At 41.4% G+C, this 20883-nt stretch overlaps 1 protein-coding gene across 5 annotated transcripts in view; it reads right to left on the minus strand.

The window, feature by feature from the left end:
- Window positions 1-20883, minus strand: part of dgt1 (dim gamma-tubulin 1) — a 333213-nt gene that overhangs the window by 290020 nt on the left and 22310 nt on the right. Inside the window, exon 1 of one of the 5 annotated variants that reach the window (XM_067147578.2) lies at window positions 5640-5656. The exons of the other annotated variants lie outside the window; for them this stretch is intronic. The gene's annotated coding sequence lies outside the window, so the exon portion shown is untranslated. Of the gene's footprint in view, window positions 1-5639; window positions 5657-20883 lie in introns of those variants that run through there. 5 annotated transcript variants of the gene reach the window in all.

Here is a 20883-nt window from a genome sequence, read left to right on the forward strand (position 1 = left end):
GAATTTTGTAAACAATATAAATTTATTAAGGATGAGCTGTGTGTTTAATAGAAAAAATTGTTAGCGTAAATTGTATAATATTGTATTATAGGAAAATTTTCTTCTCTTGTTAATTTAAGATTCAGTGCTTGACAATAATGTATTTTAGTGTACCATTTGCCACCGAGGTAGACACCTCATTTGCAAATAAAGAGAATTTGATTTGATTTGATTTGAAGAAGAAATCACTACAGGCGCGAGAAAAGAGAAGATCCAGGAAAGTTTTGCTTCGAAGTCAACGAAGATGCCGACGAAACATCGGAAGATGAGGTAAATATAACCGAAATGTGCTCTAATTTAATGACCATGATGCAAGCATTAAATGACAAAGTTTCAGACAAACTTTTAGGAAAAATTTCAGAAGAAATTTCTCAAGCTAACTCAGTTTTTACTGGACAAATATCACAAGTTTCAACCGTAAATGACAAAATTTCAACCAAAAATGACAAAATTTCATCTAAATTAGCAACGTCACCGATCGATTAATGCAGCAGATATCGGACATCAGGTCAAACTGGAACAGGTTAACCAGATCGATACTAGAGTAAGCCAGCTCGAAGGGGCTCAAGGAGGGGGTGGAAATCCAAGTTTCCGGCATAAAACAACAGGTTGAGGGGAGGATTTCTAACATCAAGGGGAACTTTGAAAGCCATATATCTGCCATCGAGGGAAATCTTGGGAGCCATATTTCTGCTGTTGAAGGAAGGATAGAAAACCGGATTTCGACCATAAAGGGAGATGTGCAGAATATAAGGGAAAGCATCCTTCACGCAGTAGAAAAGAGATTAACCCAGACAGGACATACCGCCACACCTCTAACCTCCTTAAACCTAACCAGCAATACAGGACGCCTAGACTAGAAGGCGATTATAGAGAGCTTTCCAGAATTCCACAGGCGACTGGAGGAGAACCTAACTAGCTTCGTCGAGGGATCGGTCAACCTATTAGGAAGGACTAATTTACCAGAGGACATCTTCGTGCAACTCATCACACCGCGATTAAAGGGGAGTGCTGCTACTTGGTGGAACAACTTGAAGGGTTTAAATCTAAACTGGCGGACTTCAAGAGGGAATTCCTCGTTAGGTTTAATTCCAAAGGGGTCAAGAGCCCCATGAAAAGGAAGCTACTGTCTGAGGCACAACCCACTGGCATGAGAGCTAGAGCCTTCATCCTACAGAAGTACCAACTCTTCAAGCGTCTGCACCCGGAAGGAAGCGAAAACGAGATCTTACCAGATATCACAGAGCTACTCCACAATAAGATTTGGCTCCTAGTGAAAGTATCACAACCAAGATCCTTTTATGATCTATGGAGAATCATCGTCCAGCTGGAGGAGGAACATAAGAGCAAAGCTACGGAAGAACCCAGTGCAGTTAGGAAGTGCAACCAGTGTGGAAGAGCGGGACACCTGAAGAACAAGTGCCCAGCCTTGACGTCGGAAAACTATGTTCGGCCCATTCTGGGTTGAGGGGGGATGGGACCGGGAACAGGAAGGCGCCTCAAGACTTGACAAATAAGCAACCCTGGTCAAGTAGGAGAGGGATTGGTCACATAGTGAGTAGAATAGGCTAACCCCACCCAGCTATAATCTTACGGATTGGCAACGGGTCTGTTGCCAGATTACTACCGCCTACGAAGTCTCCCCACCTTGGAAGGGTAGTGGGAGCAGCGGACAGGATAACCTATTCCATCCAAGGACAGAGTAACCTAACCGCCAGTCCGGTTCCACGGTGTAGGGAGCAACGGTTCCGCCTGTCACCCGGTGGCCCCGGGTTCGATTCCTGGGCGGGTCAAGGTTTTTTAATTGTAATGATTAATATCCCTGGTATGGGGACCGGGTGTTTGTGACGTCCTTAATCTTCTTTCCGCACACACAACATTCCACACTACCGCCATTCCAATTCCACTCAGGTTCATACAATATGGTGTCAGTAGGGCCAAAAGATCCATTTGGAATGACACCCCGAACAAATAGCATTAAAAAAAACCCACCTAACCGCTAAATGCATTAACATGCCTATTGTAATTGAAGTTGCAGTGATTCAGAACCTGACACCTGACATCATATTGGGTCATAAATTTCTGGTGGAATACAAGGTGATCCTAGACTATGCAGCTCATGAAGTCTTTTTGAGAAAAGACAGACATCTGAGGGTCGCCTGGCACGATGGAAATCTCCAGACTCACAAGAATACAGAAGTTGACGTAAACCTGAGATATATCCAGTTAAGACATCTTTGACCGAGTGAAGAAGAGGAGATGAGACACACCTTAAAAGGATTTTCCGGAAGTCATCACTAATAACATAGGACGGACTACCGCGGTAATGCACACTACTGAATGCAGCCCTTCCTCACCCATCAAGCAAGGTCCATATCCAATCAACCCGGATAAGCGCAACTTCGTCATCCAGAAGATTCAAGAGATGGAAGGGCAAGGTCTCATCGAACCGTCTACATCCTGTTGGGCTTCACCTATCGTCCAACCAAAGAGGAATGGGGAGTATCGACTATGTGTGGACTTCCGCAGGTTGTACGAGAAGACTGTTAGTGATGACCTGAAAGACTCGCTGAAACAAGTAAGTGGGTCTAGGATTTTCAGCACGCTGGATCTCAACTCCGGATACTGGCAAGTGGATGTTGAGGAAAGTTCTAGACCAATGACCACTTTCATGACACCGAGAGAATTGCATCAGTTTGCAGTAATGCCCTTTGGATTGAAGAATGCTCCTGCTAGCTTCATGCGATTGATGGATAAGATAATATCAGGATATGTTGGAGATTTATGCCAAGTGTATCTCGACGACGTTTCAATTCACAGCAAAAATTTTCAAGAATACCTGGTACATATGAAGAAAGTGCTGGAACGACTGAAGATTCATGGACTGACTTGCCAACTGGAAAAGTGCCACTTCGCCCAGTCCCACGTAGAATATCTTGGCCATGACCTAACCTCTGAAGGCTTAGAAAGACAACCGGAGAAGAATCGAGCTATTGAAGAAGCTGAACGCCCGTGGACCAAGCGACAAGTACGTCAGTTCCTTGGCTTGTGTGAATGGTATAGCAGCTTCGTGCCACACTTTGAAGAGATTTATCTGTTGATCCATCGAGTAAGATACTGACATATGAACTTTCCTTAATTTCACATACGAAATCTTCACGAAGATCTGAGGCAATGTATGAAATAAATTCTCCGCATTGTTTATCAGTAACATTCAACTTGCTCAACAATGGAACCAAACCTTCAAAATCAGTGTAGGGTCTGGTTTTTATTTTTTTTTGCATTATGATAAGATGCCCTGTACAATGCGTTCATATGCTGTAACATTTTAGCATCCATTTTCTTTACGCACTTAGCTAAATAATTATTAAATTAATGTTGTAAGGGCCCACCTTTTCAATATTATAATATGCAATATTATTGAATTACATCACTAAACTAGGGACTAGTTTCAGCCTTGACTGGCCATCTTCAGCCTTAATGTCATACATCTAACAACTAAACAAATGTACAAACACACAATTGACATAAAAACAAATGTACAAAAACACAAGTGACATTAAAATCAGGGATGAACTATGAGTCTGGATGATGAGCAGACTCCAGATGCTAAGAATTTAGTGCCTAATTTATTTTTCAATTTTACACATAGTTCATCCCTGATTTTAATGTCAATTGTGTATTTATATATTTGTTTTTATGTCAATTGTGTGTTTGTACATTTGTTTAGTTATTAGATGTATTACATTAAGGCTGAAGATGGCCAGCCAAGGCTGAAACTAGTTCCTAGTTTAGTAATGTAATTCAATAATATTGCATATTATAGTATTGAAAATGAATTTAATAATTATTATTGTGATCACAATTCAATACGGATCAAACTGTGAAGTTTATAATCTATGATCACTCAGCTAAAGGTGCACATTCGGATTTTTCTTGAAACTTTCAGCCTCCTGACACTTCGAGTGAGGACAGGATTTTTTGTGTTTTCTAAAAGTTTCCAGTTTGAATGGTCCTGAAAATCCAGATACAACTTAGAATTTTGGTCGACAATACTAGGAAATTTACTGCACAATTCAAACTTCACAATTCCTTCTTCACAGCGAAGCCACAGCAGTAATTCAAGCCACGATTGCTGAAATTTCCTGACAATTGAAATTTCAACGTATTTTTAATGTTTGAACACCATAAATTTCACATTGGACATTGTCGTCATGAACACTACAATCGGCACTCCCATCAAGTGTTTTCTCAAATTCATTCACTTCTGTATCACTTCGTGTTACATTTATGGGCCTACTTACGAAGAAATCTGAAGAGTACAATGCTTTTTACTCACATCAGTCAAGTAGGCTGGGAACAGGGCTAGTACGGAAAGCTCCCGTTGCCAGCCTATCTCCACTATGGTGAATACTGTCTAAAAGGCTCAGCGTAGCTATTGATGCTGAGCTATAAGCCGCACTTCCATAGTCAATTTGGGAGAGGACCGTCGCCATGTAAAATCGTAACAGCACCGCACAGTCAGCCCCCCACGAAGTGCCGTTGAGAAACTTAAGCATGTTAAACCCTTTCCGCTCGTGTGTCGACCTGTGGTCGACAGCCGTCCCTTAGCGTTATAGCTCCTGTGCCGACCCTGAGTCGACACAATGTTTCACCGCTCGTTGCTAGGTTACCTAGGATGCCAGGGCTTTTGTACTTCGTTTCGTAAGTGCTGGTCCCTTTCGGAAACCGAAAGAAACCAAATAGGTGTGTTTTAGTTTCTCTTTGCTTGGCAAAATTGCTCCGTTTCCTTGACAGTGGAAAGCAGTTGCGTGAAGCAACATGGCGGCGCACAGTCTGACCGAAGCAGAGATTTTTGCGTCTCTTTCGACTGATTTTGACGATAGTGACCATAAAAATGATGAAAATTTTGAATCTGGCGTGTTATATCCATTAGTGATTCAAATGCCGATATTGATATCAGTGTCGCAAGAAATTACGGAGGAGCGAATAGTATTCTGACTCGTTCCAGTCCCAATCATACAGTGCTGACTTCAAACATACCTTGGAGATCGTGGAGAACGGGTGATGCAGGATTAGCCAAATTTCCTTACAGATTAGTCAGTGATTCATGAGTTGTGGCAATAGACCTAAAATAGAACTAGAGTACTGGTAACTATCTTTACTGATCAGTTCATAACCTCTATTGTCCATGAGAAAACAAATTTTCCAAAATGAAAATACAGCAAAATACTCCACTTCAGAAGAGATATGTCTGGTTTTCTTGGAAAGCTGTGACTTTAGAAGAGCTGAAGGCATTTATTGGTGTAATTATCAACATGGGGATGAATAGTAAGGCAGAAATGTAGGATTATTTTAGTAAAGGCTGGTTGGATAAGCAAGCAGGGCTCCATCCAGGCATTTCTTTGACGCTTCCACACACTCAAGACATACCGTTAAGAAAGTGAAAAACACGACTTTGTGTCATGTAAATACCATACATTCATTAATTTTGTAGTTCCTTCCTGTATATATTGTTACAACCAGTACTTAATACCAGGTTTTAAAATATTAAGAATGCTGACAGAAATAAATACGAGTACGGAGAAATCAGGACTTACAAATAATTTGAGTGGAAAGGGTTAAGCCTCTTCATGCAGGCAACCTTCAACTGACGGATGTGGGGCTGCCACGTTAGTCTCTTATCAAAATGGAGACCCAGGAATCTCCAGGTGTCTACCACTGGTAAGGCACTGTTTCGCAAGCGGAGCTCTGGTTCAGGATGCACAAGCCGACGTCGACAGAAGTGTACAGCTGAGGTTTTCGCCGCTGAAAATCGAAAACCATGTTGTAGGGCCCATCTGTCGACTCGGTTAATAGGTTGCTGTAGCTGTCTCTCAGCAAACGGATTTTGTCCGGTCCAGGAGCCGGGTCTCTGCATAGCGCGAATGCACTCCGCAACTCCCACTCCATGAAAGGCACGTTGTAGGGATGAGAAGCACTAGAGGCGAAAGAGAGATGGTGTGCCTCTGCTTCGCACTTAATTGGTAGAAATGCAGTATCATATCTCCCAGAACTGGACGTATCTGCAAAATGTGACGTGATGTGGTCTGCAATGACTGAAAGAATCGTAACAATATCTCCATTAATGGAAATACCAGGGACTGAGGGCACATTCTGTACTCCCGACAATACGGTGGAATTTTGTCCACACTTGTGATGACGAGTATGTGCCGTCATAGAATACACATACTTTTCCCACGTAGCATTCTTACTTTACCGAATAAAAAAAACAGGCCTTCACATGTATATGCTTACATGTGATATGATTGGCCATCATAGGATTCCAACGATAGTGCTTAAAAGCTCGTTGGCAATCACGTATGGCTGCTGCAATTTCGTCCGTCCACCATGGGACCTGTTTCCGGCAACGAATATCGGACGAGGATGGAATTGTTTCCTCTGCAGCAGTCAACAGTCCAGTAGTAATGGAAGAAACGTGGTCGTCAACAGACTCCAGCATATCACTGGCCATCACTGCACTTTTCGAAAACTCTGGCCAATTTGCCCGCCGAAGTAACCAGCTCTTGGGTACTTTGGACTGTCTTTGACACAAGAGAGAGAGAATTATCGGGAAGTGGTCACTAACACAGAGGTCGACGTGTACTTGTCACCGTAGCAGGGGAACTAACGCACGGCTGCACAAAGTGACATCCAGGTGTGAGAATGTGCCATGTGCGCTGCTGAAATGTGTCTGTTCCCCTGTATTAAGCATGCAAAGATCAAACAGGTTCATCAGTCACTCGAGCATCCTCCCCGTTGCACAGGAAGACGGAGAACCCCATAGTGTGTTACAGGCGTTCATGTGTTCCAGCATGAGGAAGGGAAGAGGCAACTGAGCGATTAAATCTTGTAGTGCATGCATATCAAGATCGTAGTCCGGTGGAATGTACACGTTGCACACCATTGTCATTACTGGCAACGGAGTGTGAACTGCAACTGCATCTAGCTGAGTCCAGAGTGGTACTTCTTCGCTGAAGGTGTCGAAGCGAATTAAGGTACAAACGCCCCCAGTTGCCGCACCATCCACAGCTACTCTGTCTTTGGAATAAAGACGATATCCTCTCATAGTCGCGTCGTGTCCAGGTCTCAAATGAGATTCCTGTAGACAGATTATGGAGGTCGCATAGACGAATATCAATGGACGTAACTCAGCAAGGCAACAGTGAAAACTATTGCAGTTCCACTGTAATAGTGTCAATGTGGTGGATTGGTAGCGATATGAAATTTGGACAATTGCTTGCCCTTCTTTTGGTCAGCTACCTGCCAATTTCCACCGTCTTTGTCGGTGTCCGTGTTGTCACCATCAAATTCTACAATAATAATGGCTTCAGTCTCCATTGTATCTTCAGCGGGAGGTGACTTGGAGACTGAGTAAACGGTGGGCCTTCTTCCTTGGAGAACCGAGTTCCCCAGAAAGGGATCGAACAGGAGACCATCGAGGCCTCTCATTCTTTCCCACTGTTTCCTTATTCTTTGAAGGAGAACCGGCGGATGGTTCGCCGGTCTTCTTCGGGGATTCTGTGATCACCGATGGGGTTGGAAAAGACTTTTTCTCCAATTTCTTAGGGGAGCGCTGTGGCTTCCCTTTCTCCTTCTTGACCTGTACTTTGGTAGGAAGGCTAGAAGAAGGTTTTCCAGCTGTATTTGGAAAAATCATTCTCTCTGCACTTGTAGGGGAGGACTTCCCAGCTGAAGGTGCCTGGAAAGTGCCCTTTCCAGAAGTTTTTGGCAATAACTTGCTTGTAAAAGTTTCCAACAAATTTATTTAAAAACCACCATTCCAATACTTGAAAATCTCTAAGGTACAAATACTACATTCATGTTAAAATGCGACATGTTTCGCTTAGGCTTTGTAAGCATCTTCAGCCATACTTAATCTAAAGCTAAGTCAGGGCCCTGAACTGGGTTTCTCATTAAAGTATAATAATACAAGTTAAAACAGTCATAAAATCTAGTTTGTGGAAAAAGCAATACTTAAATGCAAATAAAATTCAATAATGAACTTGTCATAGTATTATATGTACATGGAATGAATACTAGTGTTCATCTAAAAAAGTACACGTTAGTTATTTGTAGAACGAGACAGTCATAATGATCTAACATACATTTGGATTGTACAGATTGTTTGACATTAATGAAGCGTGGATTAATTAAAAATGTCGAAAAATAAATCTTCGAGCGTTGTTGACTGAGAATCAGGTACGTAGAATACAGTAGAGTTGTTGACTCCAAGTGGTTGCGTAATAAGGTCAAAAGGCGCTTGAAGCATCGGTATAGAAGTGTTGTGTCTCCTTCTAGAATAATCTTTGTAACAGATTGTAGTCGCTAGCTGTCTAGCGTAGTTTCAACAAATAGGGTGTTCAATAAAGCCTTAGATGTGGGAGAATTCGCAATGTAGCGCGTGTTGAAAACTGAAATGTGTAAGAAAATAAATGTAAGTTTTGAAGCATAGAGAACATTCTATTAATGAGTGGAAGTTTAACAACGCTTACCCCAAGTGTTGACAGAGAGGTGACTAGTCTTGTTGGTTGTTTGAGACAATTTGGCAGTTGTTACTCTACTGCTACGTGTATTGTAGGGGTGTGTCTGTGAAGGCGGAGAATGAGTCAAGAGAGGGGAGGTAGGTGGAGCGCTGAGGACATTAGGAGTAGGTGGAGGGGGTGTGGCGTGAATCGGTGACTTGGGAGTGGCTACTATTGCGTTATGGAAATTGCTGACATGTTTATAATTAAATATTTTCATGAAATTATTTGTATTTATGTTGAAGACTGTGAGTAATTTAGGGATTTGTTCAATTAATGGGCTATTTGTGTCAAGAACATCGTTTAGATTACTATTAATGTTATAATGCTGGTCTAGAAAAATGTAAGTGTTTTCAAACTCGGTCATCAGTTTACTCTTGTTGACGTGTTTTATAATATGAAGGTCTTGTTCAATTGTGGTAAAGTTATGGCTGGTATCTTTCATATGATTGCTCATGGTGGAATATTTTCTAAGTTTTGAAGCATTGTAATGTTCAAAATATCTAGTTTAGAAACTGTGTCCGGTTTCTCCTACGTACGTACAGTTACATTGGGCGCATTTGAGACTATAAATTCCGGAATTAGAAAATGTATTGTGTATTGAATTTATGGTATTGGAGTTAAAAAATATATTGTGATTCATGTTACGAGTTTTATACGCGATTTTGACGTCATATTTCTTTAGCGGATTGGTTATACGGTATATAGCCGGGTCAGTAAAGATAAAAGCAGAAAAATTCGTTTTTTCGGGTTTTTCGGGAGTTAATTTTGATGCGGCTTTTAGTTTGATTTTACCTATAATTTTATTGACCATATCTGGTTTGTAGCCGTTGAGTTCAGCTAGATCTTTAATGTAACCAAATTCTTTCTTTCTGTTAGCATTAGACAGTGGGATTTTTAGAGCCCTGTAAATTAAACTGTAAAAAGTCGCCTGCTTATGAGAATGTAGATGCAAAGAATCATTCTTTATAGTCAACAGAGCGGACGAAGGTTTCCTGTAAATTTGGAATATAAATTTATCCTTAGCCCTTGTTAAATTTAAATCCAAGAAATTCAGAGAATTACTGGATTCGTCTTCTTTAGTGAATTTGATATTATTGTCAAGGTCAATGAGGTACTTTAATATATTATCACTGTTATTTTGATGTTTGTCAATGATAGCGAATGTGTCGTCTACAAATCTCAGCCACAACTGAAGACCATTGATTCTGTTAATTATCTTATTCATTTCTAGGTTGTCCATGAAAATATTGGCAAGAATACCCAAAATTGGGTCGCCCATTGCGAGGCCCTTTTGATGGTAGATTTTGTCGTTAAAAGTGGAAAAGTTATTGTTTAGATTGATGAATTCTTCTATTTCAAATTTACTTAAGTTATTCTGTTTTGAAAGATTAGTTTTAATGATATTGATAGTTTCTGTTACGGAGATATCCGTGGTAGTTATGCGTGAAAGAAGGTGCGGGGTGGTGAACGGGTCTCAAGCTACTAAAGTAAAATTAATTTAAAATTTAACAAGGTTATATTTTCTTTTCAAAAACAAAGAAATAACAAGCATGGTAGATACAAAGTAGCAAATCAAAAGGGTAGTTACAATATTTACAGAATTTGGGCTTCGCGCCCTGACTTTACACTGCTTGGGTAATCAGCTCAGTTTTACCCCAAACACAAGTTTCAACAGAGGGGCATAAAACCCCATTCATGCCTAGGAGCCCTTGCTCCAAATTACACTGAAAAGCCTCCACGAGGCGTACAACACTCAATTTTCAAAAGAGCCACTCGCTCTCAAATTTAAGCCTCTCCCAGGCCACACCAAACTCCACCTTCAAGTTGTCCTCAACGGACATAAACACAGGGGTAAAATACCCAATCTACTGAGGTCTATTAAATGAAAAGCAGGTTAATTAAATGACCTCTAAAATAACAATTTGAGGAGAGGCGAACTTGCACTCCTAATACATTTTGATTAAGACCTACTTGGCACTAGGCCGTTAATACAAGGGCTAATCCCATACTAAAGAGGTGACTTAAGAAGAGAACAATTTGTTTTACGTTATCGAAGAATAGGTTGAGAAAAATAAGTTCACCTCAAAACAATATGAGTGGGAGCTCGAGAGGGTTAGCACTCTCTATCCCAGTATGTAGCTTTAAAAGAGAATAAATGAAAAGAGTAGTTACATTTAGGAAACGGTTACATGGTGGAAAGCTTAGAACCCGCCCCGAGAGTTAAACTGCTGAGCTAGCAAAGAAAGAAGTTATTAATCGGCCATTACCTTGTTGTTGACCGCTGCCGAGGAAAGAGGCGCTTCCCGCCTCCTGCTATGTACTTAATACACTGAAAGATGGAACAGAAGTGGCCCGGAGACCCTAAAATCAGCAGTTTATATCCTTTCGCAGAAGTTTCTAGGCGTTAGGGGAATGAAAACACCCTCCCGCACATTCTTTATTGGCTAGGGTACAGAAACATATCCAAGTAGGGGGAAGATACATCGGATTGGTCGAGAAAAAACTCAAAGAAATTCGGGATTGGATAAATCTAAAACAAGGGGAAAAAGAGGGGTATACAGCCAACTTAAACAATAACAGAAGGAAATTTAGCAAAGAACAAACATTTGAAATAAAAATTTCTCCAACAAAATAGTTCTTTGACTGCGCACTAGGTTGCACTATTGTTGATCTTCAGTAGTGTCCTCTAGAAGAGAAAGTTCACACTTCTTACTTCAAGCGAAACAAAAACACATCAAAAATGACACAGTTCAAAACCTCAAAATTTTCCACGTGGTGACATCTTCTGAGAAAGTAGAGAATTAATAGCGTAGATAAAGTTCCGACTTCCTCCAGCAGAGGAGTTTCACCTGGCGCAAATTTTAAATTAGCGGCGTGGAGGTGTACCGCCCGGTACAGACCTCCCCCCCCAAAGGTACCTCCAGGGGTGACACATGAAATCTGTTTGAAACAAGGTCCAAGTTATGCTGTGGATATGAAGATTGATTGCAGAAGCGTTTATAAGATTTCTTAATTTGGTTTGATTCAGTTTCAAAATTTTGTTGTTGCAGGTGAAGTATAGTCTTTAAGTTTGTAGAAGTAGAATTCTGAAGATAAACTTTTAATACTTAAAAGTGATGAAAAATTTTGCAATGTCCACCAAATATTGCTGTTGAATTCCCAAGTGTAGTCATTGCTTATAGTAACTGTTCATGTAGTTGATGTTAATGAAGTTGGATGGCCAGACCGGCCGTTGCAGCTTGCGTCCAAAGGAGGCCGCTCGGACCCCTCAAGTACCCTGAGATACCGCTCACCCGCACTATGAGGGGAGCAGTGGTGTTGAAACACGCCGCGCCCGCGGTGAAGGAATACAGGCTGCGGGCAAGTAGCAGGTCGTGCGCCACACATCAGCCTTGGCCGGGAGGAGAGCTCCGGCTCGCCGTGCACATGTCGTCCTCGCTGGGGCCGAGGGGGCCCGTCCTCGAACCCAGTCGCGGCGCTAGTCGCGGCACAGCGCCGCGCGGCTGCGGGGGCACTGAAACATTAAAGCTAGGCGGCAGAATATTGTTGGACCATCATCTTTTTGAGGGCACAGGCTTGGTGAAGAGGTTGAGGGGTCAGCGGCGTGCAGATGTCCATGGCATTTAATATAATTCAGCCACAGTGTGTATTGGAGCAGGAGACGGGAGCGTGGTAATGGCCGAGGCAAGGACAGGATGGCAGTTTAACAAATCGGGGGAGGTTTCACACAAATGCTTACATATAAAACAAAATATTATAGAAGGGGCAGAAAGCCTTAAAAGTGAAACTCAAAAAAAATATAACCTTCATATTCCTTTCAAAATAATATGAAGCAAGTTAACACAGAAATTACACCGGTTTCACCTGGGACAGGTGAACTCTAAATATCCTCTCGGTGGCTGGATTACTTAACAATTAGGTAACCGGCGTAAGGAAATCCAGAATAATGCATGGCCCATGGAATCTGGGGGCAAGCTTGCCCGCGGGAACAAAGTTCTTGACCATCACCTGGTCACCTACCTTCAAAGTGGTGGGTCTCCGTCCACGATCATACCTTTCCCTAACCTTTTCATGAGATACCTTAAGATTGGCTTTAGCCTTCTTCCAAAGATCTTTAATGTTATCCGGATCTATTGTCTCGGGTAGAATGTCACTCAGAGACCAGAGGTTAGAGAGCGGCGAGTTGGGAACAAATTTGAACATTAAAGAGGCTGGAGTGAATTTATGTGATTCATGAACCGCTGAATTCAAAGCAAAAGCTAACCAATGCAGGGACGTCTCCCACCTGGAATTATCTTCATGATGATAGGCAATAAGTGCGGACCTGAGATTACGATTAACCCGTTCAGCCAGAGATGGTTGAGGGTAATAAGCGGAAGTAGTTACATGAGAGATGGATAAATCAAAACAGAATTTACGAAAAAGATTTTATATAAACGCCTTAGCGTTATCAGACACAATATATTGGCACGAACCAAAAGAAGCAAAAATAGAATTTAGGCAAGTAATGGTGGACTGAGCGGTAGCCAGCTTAGTCGGAAATAACCAAGAAAATCTGGTAAAACCATCTACGCATACAAAGATGAACTTGTTAGCATTACCCTTTGACTGGGGGAAGGGTCCTACATAATCAATGTACAGGCGTTCCATGGGGCGCGACGCTTGATGGGAAGACAAAAGGCCTACCTTGGTGGACATGGTGGGTTTACTAATCAAACAGGATTTACAAGCCTTTACTAGTTCACGGATTTCACCGTCCATACCTTTCCAAATGAACCTTTCACGAATCTTTTCACGAGTTTTAAAGTTTCCAAGATGCCCCCCTAATGGTGTCTCATGATAGTACTTGAAGATCATAGGCACAAGAACAGCTGGAACGACAACCTTCATCATCTTGTCATGCCTCGAAGGGCAACATAAAACACCATTCCTCAGAACATAAGGGACAACATGTTCCCCAGAAGAAAGGGTTTCCATTATCGGAGCCAGCGTCGGATCTTCACGTTGGTATTTCTCGATATCCCTAAAGAGCATGGGGGCATCCGTTAAGATGGTATTAACATCAAATAGTGTGGACTCGGGAGGTGATGAACGGTCGACCGGTTCATGGATCTCAACGTCGTTTGAAAACATACGACTGAGTCCATCAGCAACAACATTTTCGGTACCTCTGATATGCCTGACATCGAATTGGAAGGCAGAAATACGGATGGCCCAACGGGCTATACGACCAGTACGACGCGGCCTACCTAAGACCCAGCTTAAGGCTTGATTATCTGTCTCCAGGTCGAATTTAACATGTTCCAGATAGAGACGGAACTTCTCTAAGGCGAATAAGACTGCCAAACCTTCGAGCTCATAGATGGAATACTTGGCTTCTTGAGCCGACAAAGTCCTAGATGCATAGGCGATGGGTCGCCTCCCTAGTTCAGTCTCTTGAAGAAGGACTGCCGCTACTGCTGACGACGACGCGTCGGTTTGGACGATGAATTTCTTCGAGAAATCAGGCATAGCAAGTACAGGGGCATTACAAAGTGCTAATTTAAGGTCTTCAAAAGCGGCTTGTTGAGAAGGTCCCCACTCAAATTTGATGCCTTTCCTACGAAGAAGGTTTAAGGGTGCCGCTCTATTAGAGAAGTTAGGAATAAACTTCCTGAAGAAATTCACCATACCAATGAACCTGGCGATGCCTTTAATGTCCTTGGGAGGTTTAAAATCACGGATGGCCTGTGTTCTAGAATGATCGACAGCTACACCATCAGGTGACACAATATGCCCTAGGAAAGACATAGAGGGCTTAGCGAAGGCAACCTTGGACAACTTAACAGTTAACCCAGCCTTACGAAGGCGATCGAGAACTTCTCGCAGATGATCTAGATGCTCTTCAAAAGTCTCTGAAAATACGACGACATCATCCAAGTAGTGATATAAGTACTCGAATTTGATGTCGGAGAAGACCCTATCTAGTAGCCTAGTGAGCACAGCTGCCCCCGTGGGGAGCCCGAAAGGTACGCGGTTGTATTAATATAAATTCCAGTCCGTGGCAAACGCTGTAAGGTGTTTAGACTCTTCGGCAAGGGGAATTTGATTATAGGCCTGATTCAAGTCCAAGATAGTAAAGAACTTGGCCTTACGAAACCATGAAAAACAAGAATGAAGGTCGGGAAGGGGCACAGATTGTAACACCACCTTCCGATTGAGAGCCCTATAATCAATGACAGGCCTGAAGCCTCCTTGGGGCTTCGGAACTAGAAAAATAGGCGAAGAATACGCCGACTTAGAGGGCCTAATAATACCATCCTTCAACATCTGATCGATAATTTCTTTCAGAGCCTTCATTTTAGGTGGAGATAGCCTATACGGTGGAAAACGGACAGGAATCGAATCCGTGACCTCAATTTTGTATTCGATCAGGTCAGTAACACCAAGAGTATCAGAGAACACCTCGGGAAACGACTGACACAATTTGCGAATACTATCAGCCTGCTCCTCAGGTAGATGTCTAAGGTCTAACAACATCTCATCCTGGGTAGGCGAAATAGAAGAACATAATGCAGAATTACACTTTAATAAAGGGATGTTACAATTAGAGGCAAATTTGAAAGTGCAAGACCTACTCTGAAGATCGAGCACAAGACCAGTGTGAGAAATAAAGTCCGCTCCCAATATAATGGGGCAAGACAAGAGCTTGGCCACAAACAATTTAACTTTCCATGTGAATTTAAAAATACGAATTTTGACATATAAGGAACCGAGAATTTCTAATGGGGATGAATTAGCCGAAACATATTGAACAGGAGATGAGACATAGTCAGGTAGTTTACAAACAGATTTCAATTTAGAATACCATTCAGCCGAAATAATCGAACAAACACTGCCTGAATCTAAGAGAGCTGTTATAGGCTCGTTATTTAACTCAATCTTAAGAAAAGGAACCGGTGCGGGGGAATCCGCCGCAATCCTAAGACACTCTTTGGGACCTTCAAAAGATAAATTTGAAAATTGCTCGTTCCCTGAATTTACAACCTGTTTACCAGGGGCTGAGTCTCGGGAAGATGGATTAGTCGACTCAGCCGAAGCCACTAGTCACTTTTTATTATTGGCATAGGTAGAATTTGCACCAGAAGTTGAGCAGGAGGGGGTGCTATTCGAGTTTGGGCAATTCTTGGCGATATGTGAGAAAGCCCCACATTTAAAACAGCCTTGTGCTGAACCAGCTCCATTATTTGCCCTACTAGTTTTGACCAATGGACATTTATTGCGAAGATGGTCAGGCGACCCGCAAGCATAACATTTACGGGGTGTGACTGGTCGGCGAGGTGGAGGCCGAGTATTACTAAACGAAGGAGGGGGTTCTTTTGCCACACGCAAAGAATCAGCGTACCTAACTCCTTCCACTGAGACGGTCAACGCTTCAAGTTCAGAGAAAGTTTGCGGGCACGCCGCGAAACACAAATATGACCTATAAGATGGTGAAATGCCTTCTACAATAGCCTGTACAATCTGGTCCTCAGGGAAGTGCAGAGCAAACACCCTAGTATAAAACTTAATGTCCTGTATGAAATCAGCCAAGTTCTCATCCAAGCGCTGTACACGATAATAGTACTTCTGAATAAGGGAGGACCTGGCCCTAGCCGGGATGAAGTTAGCTAGCAAGTGGGCATGGAAATCCTCAATAGATGATTACTCGGCAATGGCTCTTACGATTTTATCAGAGAGAATACCAATAGCATACGGATAGATAATTTGCAAAATTTGACATGGCGAAAGAGAAGACACAAGGGCATGATCCTGAAATTCAACTAGAAATCTTAAAAATGAAATTACGTCACTGGTGGTATTAACCGAAAATTTAGAGATACCTCTGAGCAACATTGCCAAAGGATGAGGCAAGCTACTGAACCCGGGTGACATAGTAGGTAAAGGTTTCAAAGGCAAGGAAGTTAATTCCGAACGGATGTTACTCAACGATGCACGGCGTTCAGATTCGTTGTCCAATGGGGCAGAGATAGTTTGAGCAGCAACGGTTATCCTATTAACTTCTCCCTTATGAGGCTCTTCCTCGCTACCTACATTCACTGTGGTGGGTAGATCGCTTTTGGGAGGAACCTCCCCTGTTAACAATTGAGTGACCTTGCTAGATAATTCAGACATATTTTCAAGCAGCGTACTAGCTTCCTTCTTCTGAACGTCATTCAACTTTAGAGACAATAGATCGTTAACTCTATTTGAAAAATGAAACAGCCTAGCTTGCACACGCTTAATTTGATTAGGAGAAGGATCATTTTCATCAAAAAAACTAACTACAGAAGCTAGCCCAGTAATATTCTCCGTGATCGTGGAAAGAGAGTCGTCAATTTCTTTCTCTCCCAAATTGGGGATGGAAATGGGCAAATCTAGGGACTCTCTAAGCTTGTTTGTGTCTACTGCAACCGTGCCTCCAGATTGTACATTTCTAATAGTCAATTCATAGATCAACTCCTCCTTGCGCAAATAGTTAAGATGGAGAACATCGCGAGGGCCGGGCATGGTGACAGAACAATTTTGAAAAACTCAAAAAAATTCCAGCAACTGGGAAAATAGTTAGAGTTCGGAACAAACAATGTTTAGCCGTCAAAAGGGGCTAAATTGAGACCCATTCAACCGCGCTCTGCTACCACTTGTTACGGAGATATCCGTGGTAGTTATGCGTGAAAGAAGGTGCGGGGTGGTGAACGGGTCTCAAGCTACTAAAGTAAAATTAATTTAAAATTTAACAAGGTTATATTTTCTTTTCAAAAACAAAGAAATAACAAGCATGGTAGGTACAAAGTAGCAAATCAAAAGGGTAGTTACAATATTTACAGAATTTGGGCTTCGCGCCCTGACTTTACACTGCTTGGGCAATCAGCTCAGTTTTACCCCAAACACAAGTTTCAACAGAGGGGCATAAAACCCCATTCATGCCTAGGAGCCCTTGCTCCAAATTACACTGAAAAGCCTCCACGAGGCGTACAACACTCAATTTTCAAAAGAGCCACTCGCTCTCAAATTTAAGCCTCTCCCAGGCCACACCAAACTCCACCTTCAAGTTGTCCTCAACGGACATAAACACAGGGGTAAAATACCCAATCTACTGAGGTCTATTAAATGAAAAGCAGGTTAATTAAATGACCTCTAAAATAACAATTTGAGAGGAGGCGAACTTGCACTCCTAATACACTTTGATTAAGACCTACTTGGCACTAGGCCGTTAATACAAGGGCTAATCCCATACTAAAGAGGTGACTTAAGAAGAGAACAATTTGTTTTACGTTATCGAAGAATAGGTTGAGAAAAATAAGTTCACCTCAAAACAATATGAGTGGGAGCTCGAGAGGGTTAGCACTCTCTATCCCAGTATGTAGCTTTAAAAGAGAATAAATGAAAAGAGTAATTACATTTAGGAAACGGTTACATGGTGGAAAGCTTAGAACCCGCCCCGAGAGTTAAACTGCTGAGCTAGCAAAGAAAGAAGTTATTAATCGGCCATTACCTTGTTGTTGACTGCTGCCGAGGAAAGAGGCGCTTCCCGCCTCCTGCTATGTACTTAATACACTGAAAGATGGAACAGAAGTGGCCCGGAGACCCTAAAATCAGCAGTTTATATCCTCTCGCAGAAGTTTCTAGGCGTTAGGGGAATGAAAACACCCTCCCGCACATTCTTTATTGGCTAGGGTACAGAAACATATCCAAGTAGGGGGAAGATACATCGGATTGGTCGAGAAAAAACTCAAAGAAATTCGGGATTGGATAAATCTAAAACAAGGGGAAAAAGAGGGGTATACAGCCAACTTAAACAATAACAGAAGGAAATTTAGCAAAGAACAAACATTTGAAATAAAAATTTCTCCAACAAAATAGTTCTTTGACTGCGCACTAGGTTGCACTATTGTTGATCTTCAGTAGTGTCCTCTAGAAGAGAAAGTTCACACTTCTTACTTCAAGCGAAACAAAAACACATAAAAAATGACACAGTTCAAAACCTCAAAATTTTCCACGTGGTGACATCTTCTGAGAAAGTAGAGAATTAATAGCGTAGATAAAGTTCAGACTTCCTCCAGCAGAGGAGTTTCACCTGGCGCAAATTTTAAATTAGCGGCGTGGAGGTGTACCGCCCGGTACAGTTTCGTTTAGAGGTATATTCAAATACATATTGACAATGTCATATGAAACCATTATATGATTGTTTTGTAATTTAAATTTAGAGTTTTTTTCACAAAAATCGATGGAATTTTTGACGTAGGCGAGGTTATTAAATTTAAAGTGTTTACTTAAGAAACTGTGTAAGAATTTAGAGACATTGTAGGTGGGGCTGTTCCTGCAGTTTATGATAGGGTATACGGGTACTTCATTTTTATGAATTTTTGATAAGGCTTTGGCCGTTGGTAGTTTGGGATTCATTAAAATAAGCTTGTGACATTCGCATTCTTGTAAAAGAAAGGACGAATTTTTCAATAAATTCTTTAAATCTCGTTGTATCCTAGGGATTGGGTCTTTATTTATTATGGTATATGTACTAGCAGAAAAGAAGTCTTCATTTTTTTGATGTAGTCATCTCTATTAAGCAACACTGTCTGCTTTCGTAACGATTATATTATTCTTAATTTTACTCTTTATCTTGCGTATCTGTTTCTCGAGAATTGGATCAGACATGGATCTTAGTTCATTTGCTAAAGAAGGGAGGTTTTTTTAATTTCGTATTTGATGTCATTTTGTTTATCAACGGGAAGTTTTGAAATATTGGACTCAATTTCGGCAATTGTAGTGATTAAATCGTCCGTATTATTAGAATTAGGCCAATTGAATTTCAACCCTTTATTTAGGAGAGCCATTTCACTGTCCGAAAAACTAGTGTTAGACAAATTAACTATCATAGGAATATCGTTTAAATGAGGTGAATGTGACTTGATTGTTTTAGATGAGTTAGTTAATTGTGTGTCCTTTAGAAGTTCCAATTTCTTAGCCAGGGTTTCTTGTTTTTTATTTATTATAACTGATACTTTGTCATTAACAAATTAAGAAAACGAATCCCATTCTAAGGGGGGCATACTTGAAGAAGTTTCCAAATGTGTTCTGTAAAGTTGTAGATACAGAAGTGATTTCTTTTTGTAATGTAACTTCTAAAGGACACACAATTAACTAACTAAATTTAATAACCTCGCCTATGTCAAAAATTCCATCGATTTTTGTGAAAAACTCTCTAAATTTAAATTACAACACAATCACATAATGGTTTCATATGACATTGTCAATATGTATTCGAATATACCTATAAACAAAACTATCAACATCATTAAAACTAATCTTTCAAAACAGAATAACTCAAAGGAGAACACAACACAAAAACACATATTTTGTTATTCATTGCTAAATATGTATTATGGGAATGTAATAACAATGCCTTAATCCGGTGCCTCTACGTCCAACCATTCTCAAGTTATGTACGCTGTCGAGTCTACCTGGCAGCCTTGACACTGGGAGTAAACTCGCGCAGTCTTTTCCCGCACTTCATCTGCTATTGCCGTGTTCTTCTGTTGCCAGTGTTAGTGGCCTTCCTACCAAAGTACAGGTCAAGAAGGAGAAAGGGAAGCCACAGCGCTCCCCTAAGAAATCGGAGAAAAAGTCTTTTCCAACCCCATCGGTGATCACAGAATCCCCGAAGAAGACCGGCGAACCATCCGCCGGTTCTCCTTCAAAGAATAAGGAAACAGTGGGAAAGAATGAGAGGCCTCGATGGTCTCCTGTTCGATCCCTTTCTGGGGAACTCGGTTCTCCAAGGAAGAAGGCCCACCGTTTAAAGTCAGAGGGCTCAGTCTCCAAGTCACCTCCCGCTGAAGATACAATGGAGACTGAAGCCATTATTATTGTAGAATTTGACGGTGACAACACGGACTGTAGGATGTTAAAAGGTTTTTTTTTTTCACCTATTCAATACATATAAATTTTATAATTTAGGAATTTATTGTAGATTCCACTTGAGACATGTTTCGCCCTTCATTGAGGGCATCATCAGTCAAAATATCACCTCAAGGTAAAAAATCAGGTAACTGGTTAGCAGTAGACATGTACAAATTAATACATATTATTAACAACATACAAAAATTAAGTATGGGAAATAGTTGCACAAAAGTGATGGTTGAACATGTAGGTTTATAGATGAAAGGTCAGCACCAATGCCTAAAATTAACATAGTAGAGTTCTGCAGTGGTGCTCTGGAGAAACAGTTGACGCAATCATATGATAATAAAAAGTTAAA

This window comes from Anabrus simplex, chromosome 5 (genome assembly GCF_040414725.1).
Source record: "Anabrus simplex isolate iqAnaSimp1 chromosome 5, ASM4041472v1, whole genome shotgun sequence".
Lineage (NCBI taxonomy): Eukaryota > Metazoa > Arthropoda > Insecta > Orthoptera > Tettigoniidae > Anabrus > Anabrus simplex.